The sequence below is a fragment of the Mus musculus genome, chromosome 7 (genome assembly GCF_000001635.26).
Source record: "Mus musculus strain C57BL/6J chromosome 7, GRCm38.p6 C57BL/6J".
Lineage (NCBI taxonomy): Eukaryota > Metazoa > Chordata > Mammalia > Rodentia > Muridae > Mus > Mus musculus.
The window spans coordinates 39,180,105-39,195,828 of NC_000073.6; the positions used below are offsets into that span (position 1 = coordinate 39,180,105).

Sequence of the window (15,724 nt, forward strand, 5' to 3'; positions counted from 1 at the left end):
TATGTAATACATTTCAGAAGATTTTATCCCTTCAGTGCCCATTGTATACTCAGACAGAACCCTTCATCAGGAAGGAGAGGAGCATATAGGTTGGGGCAACTTAGTTGAGAAGCCATTTCAGTTAATCTGAGTTGTGTGCTGTTAGCATCTCTCTATGACCAAAGGAAGAGATCAAGAGCTCCATTTTAGCTGTGTTGAAGGGCAGGGTTGTAGAGATTATGAATGCTTCAGTTTCTTCTCCAGGAGTCCTTTCTTCTGTTGTGCTGACCCTGGTTGACCTCACATCTCTCTTCTCTCCTCTGTAGGCTTTGATCCTTGGACCAGCTTGATCCTGCATTCTTACATTAGTGGGTGATAGCACTGAACTTCCAGAAGCAGTGGTCTTCATTTCATGTGGCAAATGCTTGTAAAGTGGGTTCTGCCCTTATAAGTAAAGAACAGAGGAGCGAAAGGTAAGGCTGGCTGCATGTGTTCCCTTATTCAGACTTTCTTGCTCTTCTCCTGCCCATATTCTGCTATTTCTGGGTATTTTTCTCTCCTCTTTTTTTGTTTTTCCAAGTTAGGATTTCCTCTCTAGCTCATGTTCTGGATCTCACTGTACATCACTCTCTGCCCTCGGACTCAATGGACATTCTTGTTGTCTTTGTCTCCCTGTTTTTAGTATCATGGTTGTGTACTACCCAGGCTGGCTGCCTTCTCTCTTTGTCACCACCCTAAAGGAGTGTGACAGTTTCTGTACCGTTGTCCTTCTCGTAACAGCCTCTGTAGAATTCTGGGTTTCTGCCATGCTTGAGTCTAAGACCCACATAAATAGAGAGGGAGAGGAGAAAGAAAGAGGTGGAAAAAGAAAGAAGTCCTTAATTGGTACAAGATGTTGGGTTACATTAAAAAAATGTAGGTATTTTTGTTTATTTGTGAATAAAGGACCAATTTTTCCCTTTTTTGGTGTATCCTCACAAACCTGAATGGGGTTTTAACCTTTTTTTAGAAATATATGCAAATCTCGTGTCTCTCTCTTTCTCTCTCTCTCTCTCCCTTCCCCGTCCCTCCCTCTCTCCCTCCCTCTCTCTCACTCTCTCTCTCTCTTTCTTTCTTTCTTCCTTTGCTACTTTTCTCTTATTTTGTGTTGTATCTCCAATTTCTGTGATTCCCTGGTAGGTTCATAGACTATATATGGATCATGGCATGGGTCTTGTACATGTTCATATGCCATCTATAGTCTAAGTATGCCTTAAAGCACTAACTCATGTGACTGTACCTAGACGTCTTTACTCAAAATGACCCTAGAGCCACTTACGCTGTCCTCCAGCAACCCTATGAGGTATTACAACAATCACTGTGGAGCTTTCATACTGAGCTAGTGCTCTAGCTTATAGCCATACATCTGGCTCCATAGAATTGTCCCTCCATGCAGACAGTGCCATGTTGTGTAGTTCTGGGCAAATCTCTGCTGGAAAAATGTCCTTTTTCACATGGCAACCAAAATAGGAGCCCTCCTGACACATCAGTTTTCAGATACTGGCACACATTTGCCAAGGCTATGCCTGAAAGTAAACTCCTACTAGTGGATATTTCAGAAACCAACACTGTCCTACTGTGGCACTATAGACCCAAGGTGAGTAGACCATTGATTGCCAGGACTGAGAGGAGGATCCCTCTGGAGAGAGAGAGAGAGAGAGAGAGAGAGAGAGAGAGAGAGAGAGAGAGAGAGAGAGAGAGAGAGAGAGAGAGAAAGAGAGAGCGAGAGAGAGAGAGAGAGAGAGAGAGGAGAGAGAGAGAAGAAAATGACTGTTATTTGTATTTTCTTTTGTAATCCCATAATTTCTGTATATTGTTTTAGTATTTTTCAATTAATTTATTTACTTTTTTATTGAAACTAGATTATGTTTTCATAGATATATCATGATGTTAGTTCCCCCCCACCCTCTCGTCTGTCTTGCCCATCCCCAATCCCCCTGTCATCAGTATCTATTCCCTGTCTTTCAGTAGAAAAGAACATACTTCTGAGAGACAACAACCAAACAATTCCAAAGAAAATAAAGAGAGATGAAGCAAATCTCTCATCCCCAAGTTGACGATGGTTACTGATGGGAGGAAAAGATCCAAAAGTCAACGTTTTTTTGTTTGTTTGTTTGTTTTTTTGTTTTGTTTTGTTTTAGCATCCACTGAGTTGATTGAATGTTTTGTACCAGTTTATTTATGTGGTTGATTACATTGATAGATTTTTGTATATTGAACCATCACTGCAGCCCTGAGCTGAAGTCTACATGATCATGGTGGAATTTTGTTTTTGATATACTAGTTGATTTGGTTTGAAACAGTTTACTGATTATTTTTGCATCAATGTTTATAAGGGAAATTGGTCTGAAATTCTTTCTTTTTTGAATCCTTTCTGGCAAAGATCTTTCTAGTTTCTTTATGAATGCATGCACACTATGATCTTTCCTCTTAGCAGTTCTTTCATTGTTTCCACTACATATGTTGTGCCTTCATCTTCATCCAATATTAGAAAGTCTTTAATTTCTTTCTTTATTCCTTTCTGGCCCAGTAGTCATTCATTGAGGTGCAAATTGTTTGGTTTTCAAGAGTTCACAGGCTTTCTCTTTTCTCTATTGTTGAAGTTCAGTTTTAATTAATGGTGATCATATAAGATGCAAGGAGTTGTTTCAAATATCTTGTATCTGGTGAGGCTTGCTTTGTGATATGGTCAGTTTTGGACCCCGAACCCCACACAGGTCCCATTCTCCTTACCGATCCTACCCAGGTCTCTACATCTTTTCTAAGAGAATTTTCAGCATCCTTACATGGGCCTTCCTTCTTGTTTATCTATTTTCGAATCTGTGGACTATAATGCAGGTATCCTGTATTTATGGGTTATATCCATTTATAAGTGAGTGGATGTCCTTTTGGATCTGGGTTACCTCATTCATAATATTTTCTAGTTCCATTTGTCAGAAAAATTCATGATGTCCTTGTTCTTATTGGTGTAGTGGTATTCCGTTGTGTAAATGAACCACATGTTCTGTATCCATTCTTCAGTTGAGGGACATGTGGTGTAAGGTAGAATCTCAGGGTCATTTGATTAATATTTCCCTGATGACTAAGGACTTTGAACATTTCAAATATCTAGCATAGCTTTGGATATATGCCAGTGTTCCCTGTGATTCTCAGATTACAGTAGGGTGTGGGGTTTTATTGTTTTTTGTTTTTTGTGTTTTGTTTTTTCAGAGTAACAGTGACACCACAGATGGCATGCTTACTAATTTTTTTTCTTTTTAAGAAGGAGCGATTCTAACTTTGTCATCCTCAGAAAACCACATGAAAAAAGATACCTACTAGAGTTTTTGTGATTGTTGTTTATGATAGTAAAGTACTGGAGGGAGTAGTTGACAGTGATGGACTGAGCAAATGAAGTGTGTACTGATGTATGTGGTCAATTAAGTTTATCACAAGAGTGCAGAGTCAGCAGGCTGGGACCAGAGGATAGAGAGGTTGAGGCCCTCTTAGCATACACATGGAGACCTTGTCTGAATAAGCAGACAAGTGAAGGGTTTCAAAAATCAGAGTTACCTAGCAGAAGGGTGCCCAGAATCTCTATACTTTTAAATTTTAGTGTATGTTCATTGGTGTTTTCCCTGCAGTTATGTCAATGTGAGGTGTCAAGAAGACCTGTAAGGAGAGTTACAGACAGGTGTGAACTGCCATGTGGGTGGTGGGAGATAGAACACAGGTTCTCTGGAAGAGTAGCAACAGCAGGTGCTCTTCCACGGTGAGTCCTTCCAGCCCCAAGAATCTATCTATCTATATATACTTTTAAAAAGATTTCTTTGAATGTACCTCTCCCTTTCTTCCCCTCCCCCCCACCTCTGTGTGTAATGAATTATCCATAGGCGTCAGAAGAGAACTCCATTGGACCTGAAGTTATTGGTAGTTAGGAGCCACCTAGTGTGGGAGCTGGAAACTTTGGAAATGCAACAAGCGCTCTTGATACCTGAACATCTTCCCAGCTCCGAGAATCTATTTTTTTGATCATATCACATTTTTCATTTATTTATTCACTTTAAATCCTGTCTGCTGCTCCCCCTCTCCTTCCCCAGTCCCACCCTCATATATTCTCATATATCCCTCCCCCATCACCCTGTCTTCCTCTCAGCAGAGGCAAAGCCCCTCCCCACTCCCCTACCCTGCCTGCCCTGGGACATCAAGCCACAGCAGGACTAAGTGTATTCTCTCCCACTAAGGCCCAGCCAGGCAGTCCAGCTAAGGGACAGGGTGGGGGCACTTCCAGTGGCAGTCAACAGTGTCAGAAACAGCCTTCACTCCAATTGCTAGGGGACCCACATGAAGACCAAGCTACACAACTGCTACAAATATGTAGAGGGCCTACGTCCAGCCCCTGTGTGTTCTTTTGTTGGTTTAGTCTCTGTCAGTCCCCATGGGCCTAGGTTGTTTACTTTGTTGGTATTTTTGTGGTGTCCTTGACCCCTCCAGCTTGCTCAAGCCCATTCACAACTTTCCCACAAGACTCCCTAAGCTCTGCCTGATGTTTGGCTGTGGGTTTCTACATCTGTTTTCATCCACTGATGGATGAAGTCTCTTAGGAAGCAGTTATGCTAGGTTCCTGTCCACAAGAATAGCAGAATATCATCAATAATGTCAGGGGTTGGCTTTCTCCCATGGAATTGGCTCAGGTTGAGCCAGCCAATGGTTGGTCATTCCCTCATTCTCTGCTCCATCTTTATACCTTAACATCTTGTAGGTAGTAAAAATTTTGGGTTCAAGGTTTTGTGATTATATTGGAGTCCCACTCTCTTCACTGGAAGTCCTGCCTGTCTACAGGATGTGGCCACTTCAGTCTCACTATACCTCACTGGTAGGAGTCTCAGCTAGAGTCAACCTCATAAACTCCCTGGATTCTCCCTTTTCCCATGTCTCCAGATAGTCCCACAGATGTCCCCCATCAATATCTGTTCTCTCTCCTGGCCCTCTCCTGCCCCATTCCCATATCTTATCCCCATCCCTATTCCCCTCCACACACCCCTCCTACCCAATCTCCTCCCTCCATCCACATCTGAATTCTATTTTAATTCCACTTTTGAGTGAGACTCCACATTCTCCCTTGGGTCCTTCTTATTTCCAAGTTTCTCTGGTTCTGTGGATTTCAGCATGATTATCCTGTACTTTGTGGCTAATATTTACTTAGAAGTGATACCATGTGTATCTTTCTGTCTCTGGGTTACCTCATTCAAGATGGAAGTTCCTAGTTCTATACATTTACCTGCAACTTTCATGATGTCTTTGTTTTTAATAGCTGAGTAGAATATCATTTTTAAATGTACCACATTTTCTCTATTCATTCTTCATTTGAGGGACATCTAGGTCGTTCCCAGTGTCTGGATATTATGAGTAACATTGCTATGAGCATAGGTGAACAAGTGTCCATGTGATATAGTGGAGCATTTTTGGGTATATGCCCAGGAGTAGTATATTTGGGTCTTGAGGTTAGAACTCTTCCCAATTTTCTGAAAAACCACCAAATTAATTTCCCAAGTGTTTGTACTAGTATCCACTCTCACCAGCAATGAACGAGTGTTCCCCTTGTTCTACACCCTCGACAGCATATGTTGTCACATGAGTCAGAGTGGTTTTGATTTGCAGCTGATGACTAAGGACATTGAAAGCTTCTTTAAGTGCTTCTTGGCCATTAGGATTTCTTTGTTGAGAAGCCTACAGAATGGGAAAAGATCTTTACCAACCCACTATACTAGGGAGGAATATATCTACATATCTATATATCTCTTATTATATCTAAAATATGTAAAGATTTCAAGAAATTAGACTCTAACAAACCAAGCAAAACAATTATAAAATCAGGCAGAGAAGGTAACAATGTTTTGAAGAATGTTCTCAGGTGAGGTGTTTTTATGTAAGTGTGGGGTTCCCTTACTTGTTAGGTAGTCACAATTTATAGGATGATTATAAAAATATTAGTAAAGGAACTCAAATTTGAATAGAAAAATATGCAAATACATTAAAAGCTTTTACAAATGGGTGGGGAAATAATTTTGTTTTGCTTATTTAAAAAAAAAACTTTTTGAGGACAATTACACCTCAATTTTTTTATAGCAATCAACAGTAAACTTCACTTCATGAAATGCATGTATTTTTCTATGAGTGAATCTGAAAGTTCTTTGATAATTTGAAGTAAAATGACACAGTGGTGACTCCACCTATGTCTAGCAACTTATCTATGGGAAACTTGAAGTAGCATTTAGTGAGATGGCTCAGCAGGTAATGGTGTTTGCCACCCAAATCTGACCACCTGAATCTCATCACCTCGTTCCACCGTGACAGAGAAGGGCTGACTTCAGAGAGTTGACCTCAGACCTCCAGACTCATGCTGTAGCATGTGTGTGCCAGCATTTACACATGCATGCCCACTCCAGTCAGTAGGAGTATGCTTCTAGATCTAATATGTTGGTATATTTGTGCAAGTTCTCTCCCTTTACAATGTGTGTCCCTGATACTGAACACTTGTAGTCAGGCCTGGGGGCAAGCACATTTACCCACTGTTTTAGTTAAGGTTTCTGTGCTGTGATGAAACACCATGACCAAACATGACATAGGGAGAAAGGGATTTATTACTCTTAAGTATCCTGAGTCACAGTTTATGCAAGGAAGCCAATGCAGGGACTCAAAATTGGGAAGGAATCTGGAGGCAAGAGCTGATGCAGAGACCACTGCTTTCCTAGCCCATTTTCTATTCTTATTAAAAGAGTTATTTATATATTTTTTATATTTGAGTGCTTTTTAAAAAATATTTCTTTATTTTATGTATATGAGGTACACTGTCAGTCTCTTCAGACACACCAGAGGAGGGCATCAGATCCCATTACAGATTGTTGTGATCCACCATATGGCTGAGATCTTAGCTCAGGACCTCTGGAAGAGCAGCCAGTGCTCTTAACTGCTGAGCCATCTCTCCAGCCAAGTTCAGCCTGTTTTCCTATAGACCCTAGGTCCACCTGCCCAGGGACTGGACCATCTAAAATGGACTGGGCCCTCCCATATCAATCACTAATTAAGGAAATGCCCTGGAGGTTTTCCTTCAGGTGGATCTTCTGGAGGCATTTACTCAATTGAGACTCCCTGCTCTCAGATGACTTCAGCTTGTTTCAAGTTGATACAAAAGTAGCACACACAGCCACAGAACCATTTTGCCAGCCCCTTAGTTTTTCTCTTGCTCCTGAGACACCATACCTGGCAGAGACAAGTGAGGAAATGAATATTTTGGTTGGTGTTCAGAGATCTGCATTGTATAGCAGCAGGCACGTACCGCTGAGTTGAGTTGGTGGAAGCTTGGTGTGTGGCAGTGGGTGCTCATATCATGGCTGACCAGGAAAAACAGAATGGGGAGAACCATGTCTGGACTAAAACCTAAAAGGCCACTCCTAACTATCCACTTCTGTCAGGGAGGACACTTCCTAAAGTGTCCATAGTATTCCCAAATAGCATCACCAGCTAGGGAACAGTTGTTCAAAACAGCAGCCTCTGGGAGACCTTGCAGATTCAAACCATGGGTTCCATAAGTGAGTGAGGTCAATTTATCTAATGACTCCTATTGTCACTACTGACAGTGCACGTTACTTTCAGAAGCCCACTTTTCACTTTTGGACAAGAAAAATCATTTCTTCGGGATTCCTGATCTAGACTTTAAAAAAATTCAGGATTTAAAAGAAATTATCTCCAAGCATGCAATAATAATCAGAATGCCTTGTTATCATGAGAATTGCAGTCTACTAAGTTTTACTCCTCTTTTATTTCATTGCTTATATGAAATATGGATATACACACGTGCGTACTCGTGCCTCAGCCTGCCTACTGACAGGCAATGAATCATCACCACCATACCCCATTCTGTTTCTTTTTAATGGTTGTGTGTATGTATGTGTGTTTCTCTGTGTGTTTGTGTGTGTGTGAGAGAGAGAGTGAGAAAGAGAGAGAGAGAGAAAGAGAGAGAGAGAGAGAGGGAGATTTTTGTGTCTTCATTCAAGAAATCCTTGTGTGTAACAGCTTTTGAACAACAGCATATGAGTATTTCTCATTCAAAATGTATGGAACAAGAAGTGTCTCGCACTTCAGAGTCTTCTAGATGCTTTGAATATCAGCATGGATTTTTTGATTGGACAATCCTAATCTGAAAACTTAAAGGTGGAAATTGATATGAAATATAAATGTTTTTCAAGATATTTAAACTCTGGGTTACTTTGTATGTTGGACTGGGTATTCTGTGCTTGCTCCATAGGTTGGCTTGGAGTACTCGGAGACAGCACTGCTTGACAGAAGATACCCTGCTATCCTAATGTCCTCAAAAGTACAACACCCAAGAGTATGAACTTCCTGGAGCTGCTTTGCACTTGATGCAATCCTGGTCTCAGTAGAGAGGCCTTGCAAGTGGAGCTGGAGGTCTCGGGTAGAGGAGAACATGGAGTCGGTGGTGCCAGCATTCCCCAGGTTGGTTGACTATGTGTTGTGTTTGTGTGTATGCACGTGTGTGTGTTCAACATGCCGTGTGTGTGGATGTCAGAGGACAACAGTAGCTACATCATGGAAATTATGTGAGTTTAGAATATTGAACTCAGGTTGTCAGGCTTTAGAGCCAGCTCCTTGACTCATTGATCCATTTTGCTGGCCCCATTCTTCACCTTAATAGTGTCTCCCAAAGCCACAAGAAAATCAAGAGACTATCACCCGACCTTAAATCCCTCCATTTTTGTTGTTATGTTCCACAATGGTGGGGATAGATCCCAGGTTTACCACTTACTATTCAACAGTTCCACTGTGGAACTTGCCCCAGCTCAACACTGGGCATTTTTCCTAGGAACCCCTTTCCCACATTGAATAAGCAGATACATTGGTAATAGAAATTGCAGGTCTGATCACATGTCCACCCATGCACCAGAGGTGGCACCATAGGTTAATACTTAGAATTGTCAACAGTAAAGACCTTGACACATACATGTATAGCCCAACATCAGTTTTTCAATTGCAATCTGAACCTTTCAACCTATGAAAATTACTCTTGAAGGCTATTTTCACCCTGTACTCTATACAGTAACACTTTAGTAAATTTTCTTTTCCAGGACAGGGACTCTGTACCTCTGAATGTCCTGGAACTCATTATGTAGACCAGGCTGCTCTTGACCTCCAAGAGTTATGTCTGCCTCTAACTTTTGAGTGCTGGGATTAAAGATGTGAACCACATTCCGGGTTTTCAGTAGGTTCTTTAGGATAACTGAATTGTCTTGCTGTGGGCTGACCTCATTGAGGAATGTTTTTGGTAAAGCTTCAAACCCAATAAGCCCGTGCAATAAAACACTACTCAATTAATATGAGCTCAAGCTGTACACATAGATTGGGTAGATCTATCACTATACTACTATATTACCCAGCTATGTGTTTTACAGCACAATGCCTACATGAGAGTAACTCTTGAAGGTTATTTTCACCCTGTACTCTATACAGTAACACTTTAGTAAATTTTCTTTTCCAGGACAGGGACTCTGTACCTCTGGCTGTCCTGGAACTCATTATGAAGACCAGGCTGGTCTTGACCTCCAAGAGTTATGTCTGCCTCCAACTTTTGAGTGCTGGGATTAAAGATGTGAACCACATTCCGGGTTTTCAGTAGGTTCTTTAGGATAACTGAATTGTCTTGCTGTGGACTGACCTCATTGAGGAATATTTTGGTAAAGCTTCAAACCCAATAAGCCCGTGCAATTAAACACTACTCAATTAATATGAGTTCAAGCTGTACACATAGATTGGGTAGATCTATCATTATACTACTGTATTACCCAGCTATGTGTTGTACAGCAAAATGCCTACATGAGAGTAACAATATTAATCCCAATTTTTATGTCAATAATTTCATACCATTGAAAACCTTACATTTGTGTCAAATAAATTCTATACCAATGGAAAGAGATTATAAACTTCAACTTTTTATCAATTATAAAGATTTCTACCAATGTAAGATATAGGTATGTAATGTTTTAAGAGTAAATTTGATAACCTATCCCTATTTTTCTATTTCTCTAACTTCGATGACATTTCTCTATTCCCCTTTTCTCTTCTATCCACTTCCCCTTTACCTGAGAAGGAAGGATAGAGAAGAGGAAAGGAAAGGTAGAAATCCCTGATTTTAAGCTCTCTAGTTCCCTCCCTGTCCAAATCTACATTTATAAAGTACCCCTTAAAAGGACAACATATCTATAATTCATAAAAAAGGCAGAACCATGCCCCCCAACATAAGGAAGTGGGACAACAATCTGCTTTTGTCTGCTTCCAGCTGAATTGGGGAGAAGAATCTTTTTCTGGGGGCTCAAAGGGAAATAGGAAAGTTGGCTTTGTCCAAGGAGAGCTCGCTGGCATCATTTGTCTTCCAGTTGCTCTGTACTGAGAAAGTGCATTGCTTAGGTGGCATCCTGACTATGACAGTCTGAAAGGCTGGATAGGCAAGCTAGCTGCTTTAGAAAAGTTCTGGAAGCAAGTCTTTAAAAGAAGCAGCTTCGATGTAGTTGAGGCAGAATCCTTCACCGAGTAGCTGGTCTGTGGAAATCTCTCTATTTTGTCATGCTCTCTTCCTCGCCTCTTCTCTCCACCAGGAGAACCATTGAAAATGTGTGGCAGGTTCTTGTATTGCTCTTGCCATATCTTCCCAGTCTTGGGGGATTAGTCTATTTTTAATAGTCCAAGAAGTCAGGATTTGTTTTACAGTTGGCAAATGCATTCCAAAATTAGTGACACTTTCCTTAGATTTCCTCAGTTCTAACAGACCCACAGGTTGCCATTCAAATTCCTGATAAACTTCTGGATGATCACTGTCTGGAGGTCGTTATTGTACATGAACTGGATAGACTAAAGTTTGCTTTCTAACAGCCTTTGTTTGGCTTTTTCTAAATTTATCTTCTGTTTCTACCTGAGTATTTTCCTTAATTGAAGTTTCATATTCTCCCCTTAAGGTCTGTGCACATGCTTCATAGCTCTCCCTTTGACTCCTCCTGTTCCTTGGGCTCCTGTATTCTCTGCTCAAGGTTCTGCCTCCACATTTTGATTTTGTTTTTATATTGCAATTCTGATACTCTGCTGTCCATTTTATTTTGATTGATTAATTTTAAAGTGTTGTTCTCCAAGTTTTGCTTCCAATCCTTATTATCTTCCCTTTGCTTTTCAGTATGATCTTGGAGCTGTTGTATCTTTTGATCTAGCATCTTTTCCAGCTCCTGTCTCCCATCTTCATCTTTCTGTCTCTTTTTCTGACCCATAATTTTCCATGTCTTCAACTCTAGTGTTTCCTCTAGGCCACTTTGCCAAGTCTTAAATTTCTCTTTCTGTTGTTCATGCTGCTCTATAATTTCCTGTATTTTCTGTTCTAGGCCTTGATTCTAGAATCTTACTTCTCTTTCAGTTGTCATTCTGATATTGCAGCATCTGCCTTGTTTTGATTTGCTAGGTTTAGTAAATTATCCTCTAGCCTTTGCTTACCTTGACCTATAAAATCCTGAACTTTAGTTCTAGTGTTACCTGTAATCTCTTTTCCAAGGCAAAGAATTTCTTATCTAGGGCCCTGTCTTTTGAGAAGACATAATAAATCAAGAGAATATATATTGCAATACTGGTAAATGACAAAAGGGCTATTTCCTTTAAATTTGTCCATGTCAAATCATTCAAAATATCATCCCATAAAAGTTATTTATTTTGTTTCTCGTCTTTAAGTATCAAAAAAGTTATATTTCTCTCTTTGTTATCGATGTATTACCTGATCTGAAGCCCTTAGTACCAGTGTCTCCCTCTGCTGTTCAATTTGGAACAGTGCAGTTCTGTCTGATTCTTTATTCACAGGGAGGGGATGACTGTAGAAAGACTGAGGCTTCTGTGCTTCTGTTTGGGTTGCAGCTGGCAGCCTGTGCTTGTGTGTGGATCTCAGGAAGCCTGTAGGTCAAACAAGCAGTCAGGAGATCCAGTCTGGCTATCCCTTTCCTGTGTAGACTGGATAGGAGGGTGGGTAGGGGGAATTGAACAAAGACTCTCCCGGGCATAGATGCCCCAATCAGTTCACTGTGTCTGTCCAAAAACTACCTCCCAGGCAGTTAAGCTCAAGGGACTCCTGTCCCTCCCTGAGATTCTTACAGGGCAGTGCCTAGGTCCAGTTCCAGCCTGGGGTGTTGCCCCTGGACATAGCTCTCTGCCTGGGGGTTAGGGTAAAGAGGCTCTCTGCAGTTCTCTGTAGGCCCCTCAGACACACCCAGTCAGTTTTCAATCCACACACTGCTGCAGCCTAGATCGCTGGTCCAGCTGTGTATTCAGGGGTGTGGTTGGTGGGCAGTGAGCTTTTATCTCAGGTTAGTTGAGTTCTAATCAATATGATGGGCGCCAATTTGTTGCAGTAAAGCTCCAAGTCCCATAAGCCAATGCAATGAAAACACAACTCAATATGAATGTAAGCTGGGCACCTAGATTGGGCAGATTTACCACTGCACTGTTCCCCAGCTATGAGATCGCTTATAACTTGACGTTTCTCTAGACCACCTGCTTTTGCTCCATTTCCCTTCCATCTTCTCGTCTTCAGTTTTCCTCTCCTTGTCTCTCCCTCCTCTTTTCTCTCCCTCTCTCTCTCTAAAATTTTTTGCTTCCACTGCCCAATCACCAGCTCTAGCCTTTATCTTACAAGTTAAAATGGGGAGGAGGTTCACATGAAGTCACTGAGTGTGAGATTCACTTCTCTTCTGAGGCAGCCTCTCCTGGGGATTCAGAATTAGCATCAAAATACAAACAGCATCAGTACAATCCACAACAGAGTCTATGTATCTATGTATCTATGTATCTATGTATCTATGTATCTATGTATCTATGTATCTATGTATCTATGTATCTATGTATCTATGTATCTATCTATCTATCTATCTATCTATCTATCTATCTATCTATCTATCTATCTATCTATCTATCTATCTACCTATTATAGGTTCACAGCAATTTGAGCTTGTTTGGATTGGGAGGGCTTCTAGACCCTGGAGGGTTTTCCAAGGCCCTCTCTGTAGGCTGCATGGGCACTCACTCAGTTCACACTTGCACTCGCCTTTCTGAGAAATCCAGACTTAGAGAAGTAGCTGCTGACTGTGGGTCTCAGATTTCCCTGTGCAGCTTCCATGCTGGTTTATAATTCTGGGAAATGAGAGAGAAGTGAAAGCAAAAGGTAGAGTTTGGCTGTGTTGATGGTGTCCTAAGCCCTGGTTAGAGGAAGAGAAGAGGCTTCCTTTCCAGCCACCATGGACCTGGGGCTACTTAAGCCTAGTTCTGTGAAGAAGAGAGCCCCCTCCAGCATAGCTGCTTCCAACAGTGTAAAAGGCATATGCTTTCTGAGAGGGGGAAATACTTTTAGCTTCTTCTGCCTCATCTGTCCTTTAATGTGCAACATGCAGCTTAAAAATTTAAACACAGTATAGAGGAATATGTGCAAAAGATATGTAGAAGGAAAATACGCAGAAGCAAGAAATTGCAGGTGAGACCAGGAGAGAACAGACCCATCAGACACAGGAAACTGCATGTGAGGCCAGGAGAGGGCAGAGCTGTGGATGTCCTCACTTGTGTGAACACCTGCTAGGCAACTGTTCTGCAACTGAGATCAGTCCGGACATTCGTTTTTTTCGAGACAGGGTTTCTCTCTGTAGCCCTGGCTCTCCTGGAACTCACTCTGTAGACCAGATACCTGACCTGGAAGAAAGAACCATCAGATACTATGACAAATACATAAAGTAGATTAGAGGAAAAGATGGAATGAATAAATGAACAACTGATACACAAAAATGCTAAAGACTGCTCATTGTTCATGATGGTGGCTGAGTGTGTAAAGTTAACACAGTAATAATTAGCAAGCATAAATCAACCTCAAAATCAGGACACACTACAGCTTACATGTGCTAAGCAACTGTTCTGCAACTCTTTGTACCTTCTTTTTTTTTTTTTTTTTTTTTTGGTTTTTCAGGACAGGGTTTCTCTGTGTAGCACTAGCCGTCCTGGAACTCACTCTGTAGACCAGGCTGTCCTGGAACTCAGAAATCCACCCGCCTCCTCCTCCAAGTGCTGGGATTAAAGGTGTATGCCACCACACCCGGATCGTACCTTCCTTTTTTTATGCCTGTGTGTTTTATTTTGAGCCCAGGGACCCTTGCTGAGGCTAGCTTTGAAGCTGTGATCTCCCTGGCTTAGCTTCTCTAGTGAGATGACAGGTTTGCACCATCAGACCTAGCAATAATTCTGCATGCTCTGAGATCTCTCCCTGTAGAGGTTTTACATGGAAGTGGTCAGCCTGGAAAAATACTAGCAATCAATTCTGCAGGAGTCTTCTGCAGTTAGGTGTCCACTAGATGTCAGTGAGCTTCAGGAATGAAAAAGAGCTGGGTCTTCCAGAGTCAGGGAGTGATTTCCCTCCCTGCCTGGTAAAAATCAGGTTTCCCCAGGATGTCTGAGCATCCCAGCTGGTCCTTGTGAGTAGGAACCTGGAGCAGTCAGGATCAGCTATTTCTCTGTAAACAATGAGGCTGGATTGGGATTTACCACCTCAACAGAGCCAGGTAGCTTCAAGGAGACAGAGGTTAAGAGAAGAGAGAAAGGAGGAGAAGAGGCATGGTTGCAGATGATACTCATGAACTGGTGGCTGCTCAAGGGGGTAGAAAGGCAGGAGTTTACCCCTCCTAGAGGACAGGATGGCAGGTAGATTTCCAACATTGGGCTGCTCCTATGAATGTAAGGGGATTGGCTTGTCACTCTGTCTCTGTCGTGTTTATTTTTCTTATTTTTGAAAGGAACCTTTCCCCTCTTTTCTATTCCTATCTGCAGCATCTTTGCATTGAACAGTATGTGTGTTTACCATTGAGCACTATATATGACCATGAGTTCATGAATTTAAACAGCACGTGTCATTATCCTATAACAGGCAGACAGATCAGACAGAGGGAGCTGAAGTCATTTAGGGACATTGATACCAAACTGAGATGATTTATCTATTTTGGCACTTAACGCCCGTATGATGACATTTCCTGGTGCCATCTAGGCTGTGATTGCACTCTTCCCTTGTCCTCAATATGGGTGACAAGTTCATGTAAGAGGGGATTAAGGCAGGAGGGATGTCTGGGCCCCTCAGTGCTGATGCAGGGTCCTGTGTTCATACAATGACTGAGCAGCTGGCCCAAGCTCAGGTAGCTTCCTAAGTGGTGCACTTCCAGGGAACAACATACAGTGCTAGATTCCATGTCTTTATCAGTGTGTTGACATGTAAGCTATGGTGTCAGGGAATTGCAGGATCCAAGATTCCAACAGCACGGAGGAGATTCCTTCCATCAGGAGAATTGCCAGGCTTTCCTCAGGGCTGTATTCTGAATAAGCAAATTATCTGGAGAGGGTAATAAATAAACCCTGACATATCACCAGGCAAATCTGTAGTCTGTGTCAGTGAAAGAGTCTGAGTGTGAAGGGAATAAGGGAGGTGGTAAAGATGCAAATTGGTCGACAACTAGACTAACTCTATATGCTGCTCCCACTTCTTCCCTCTTAACTGTAGATGAGTTAGCATCCCCTCTGTCTAGGTCAGTACATGGGGGCTTGACTTAGCTCAGCTGGATCTAACTAGGGACAAATTGTTTATTTCCTTTCATTTTGGCAA

General features: G+C 41.7%; 1 long non-coding RNA gene across 4 annotated transcripts in view; it reads left to right on the plus strand.

Annotated features, from left to right (window-relative positions):
* Gm33067 overlaps positions 1-15,724 on the plus strand; it is a 59,403-nt gene that overhangs the window by 33,617 nt on the left and 10,062 nt on the right. For all 4 annotated transcript variants that reach the window (XR_882041.1, XR_391374.1, XR_391373.3 and 1 more), the window contains 2 exons: positions 306-452; positions 8,306-8,514. This is a non-coding gene — a long non-coding RNA (predicted gene, 33067). The remainder of the gene's footprint in view (positions 1-305; positions 453-8,305; positions 8,515-15,724) is intronic.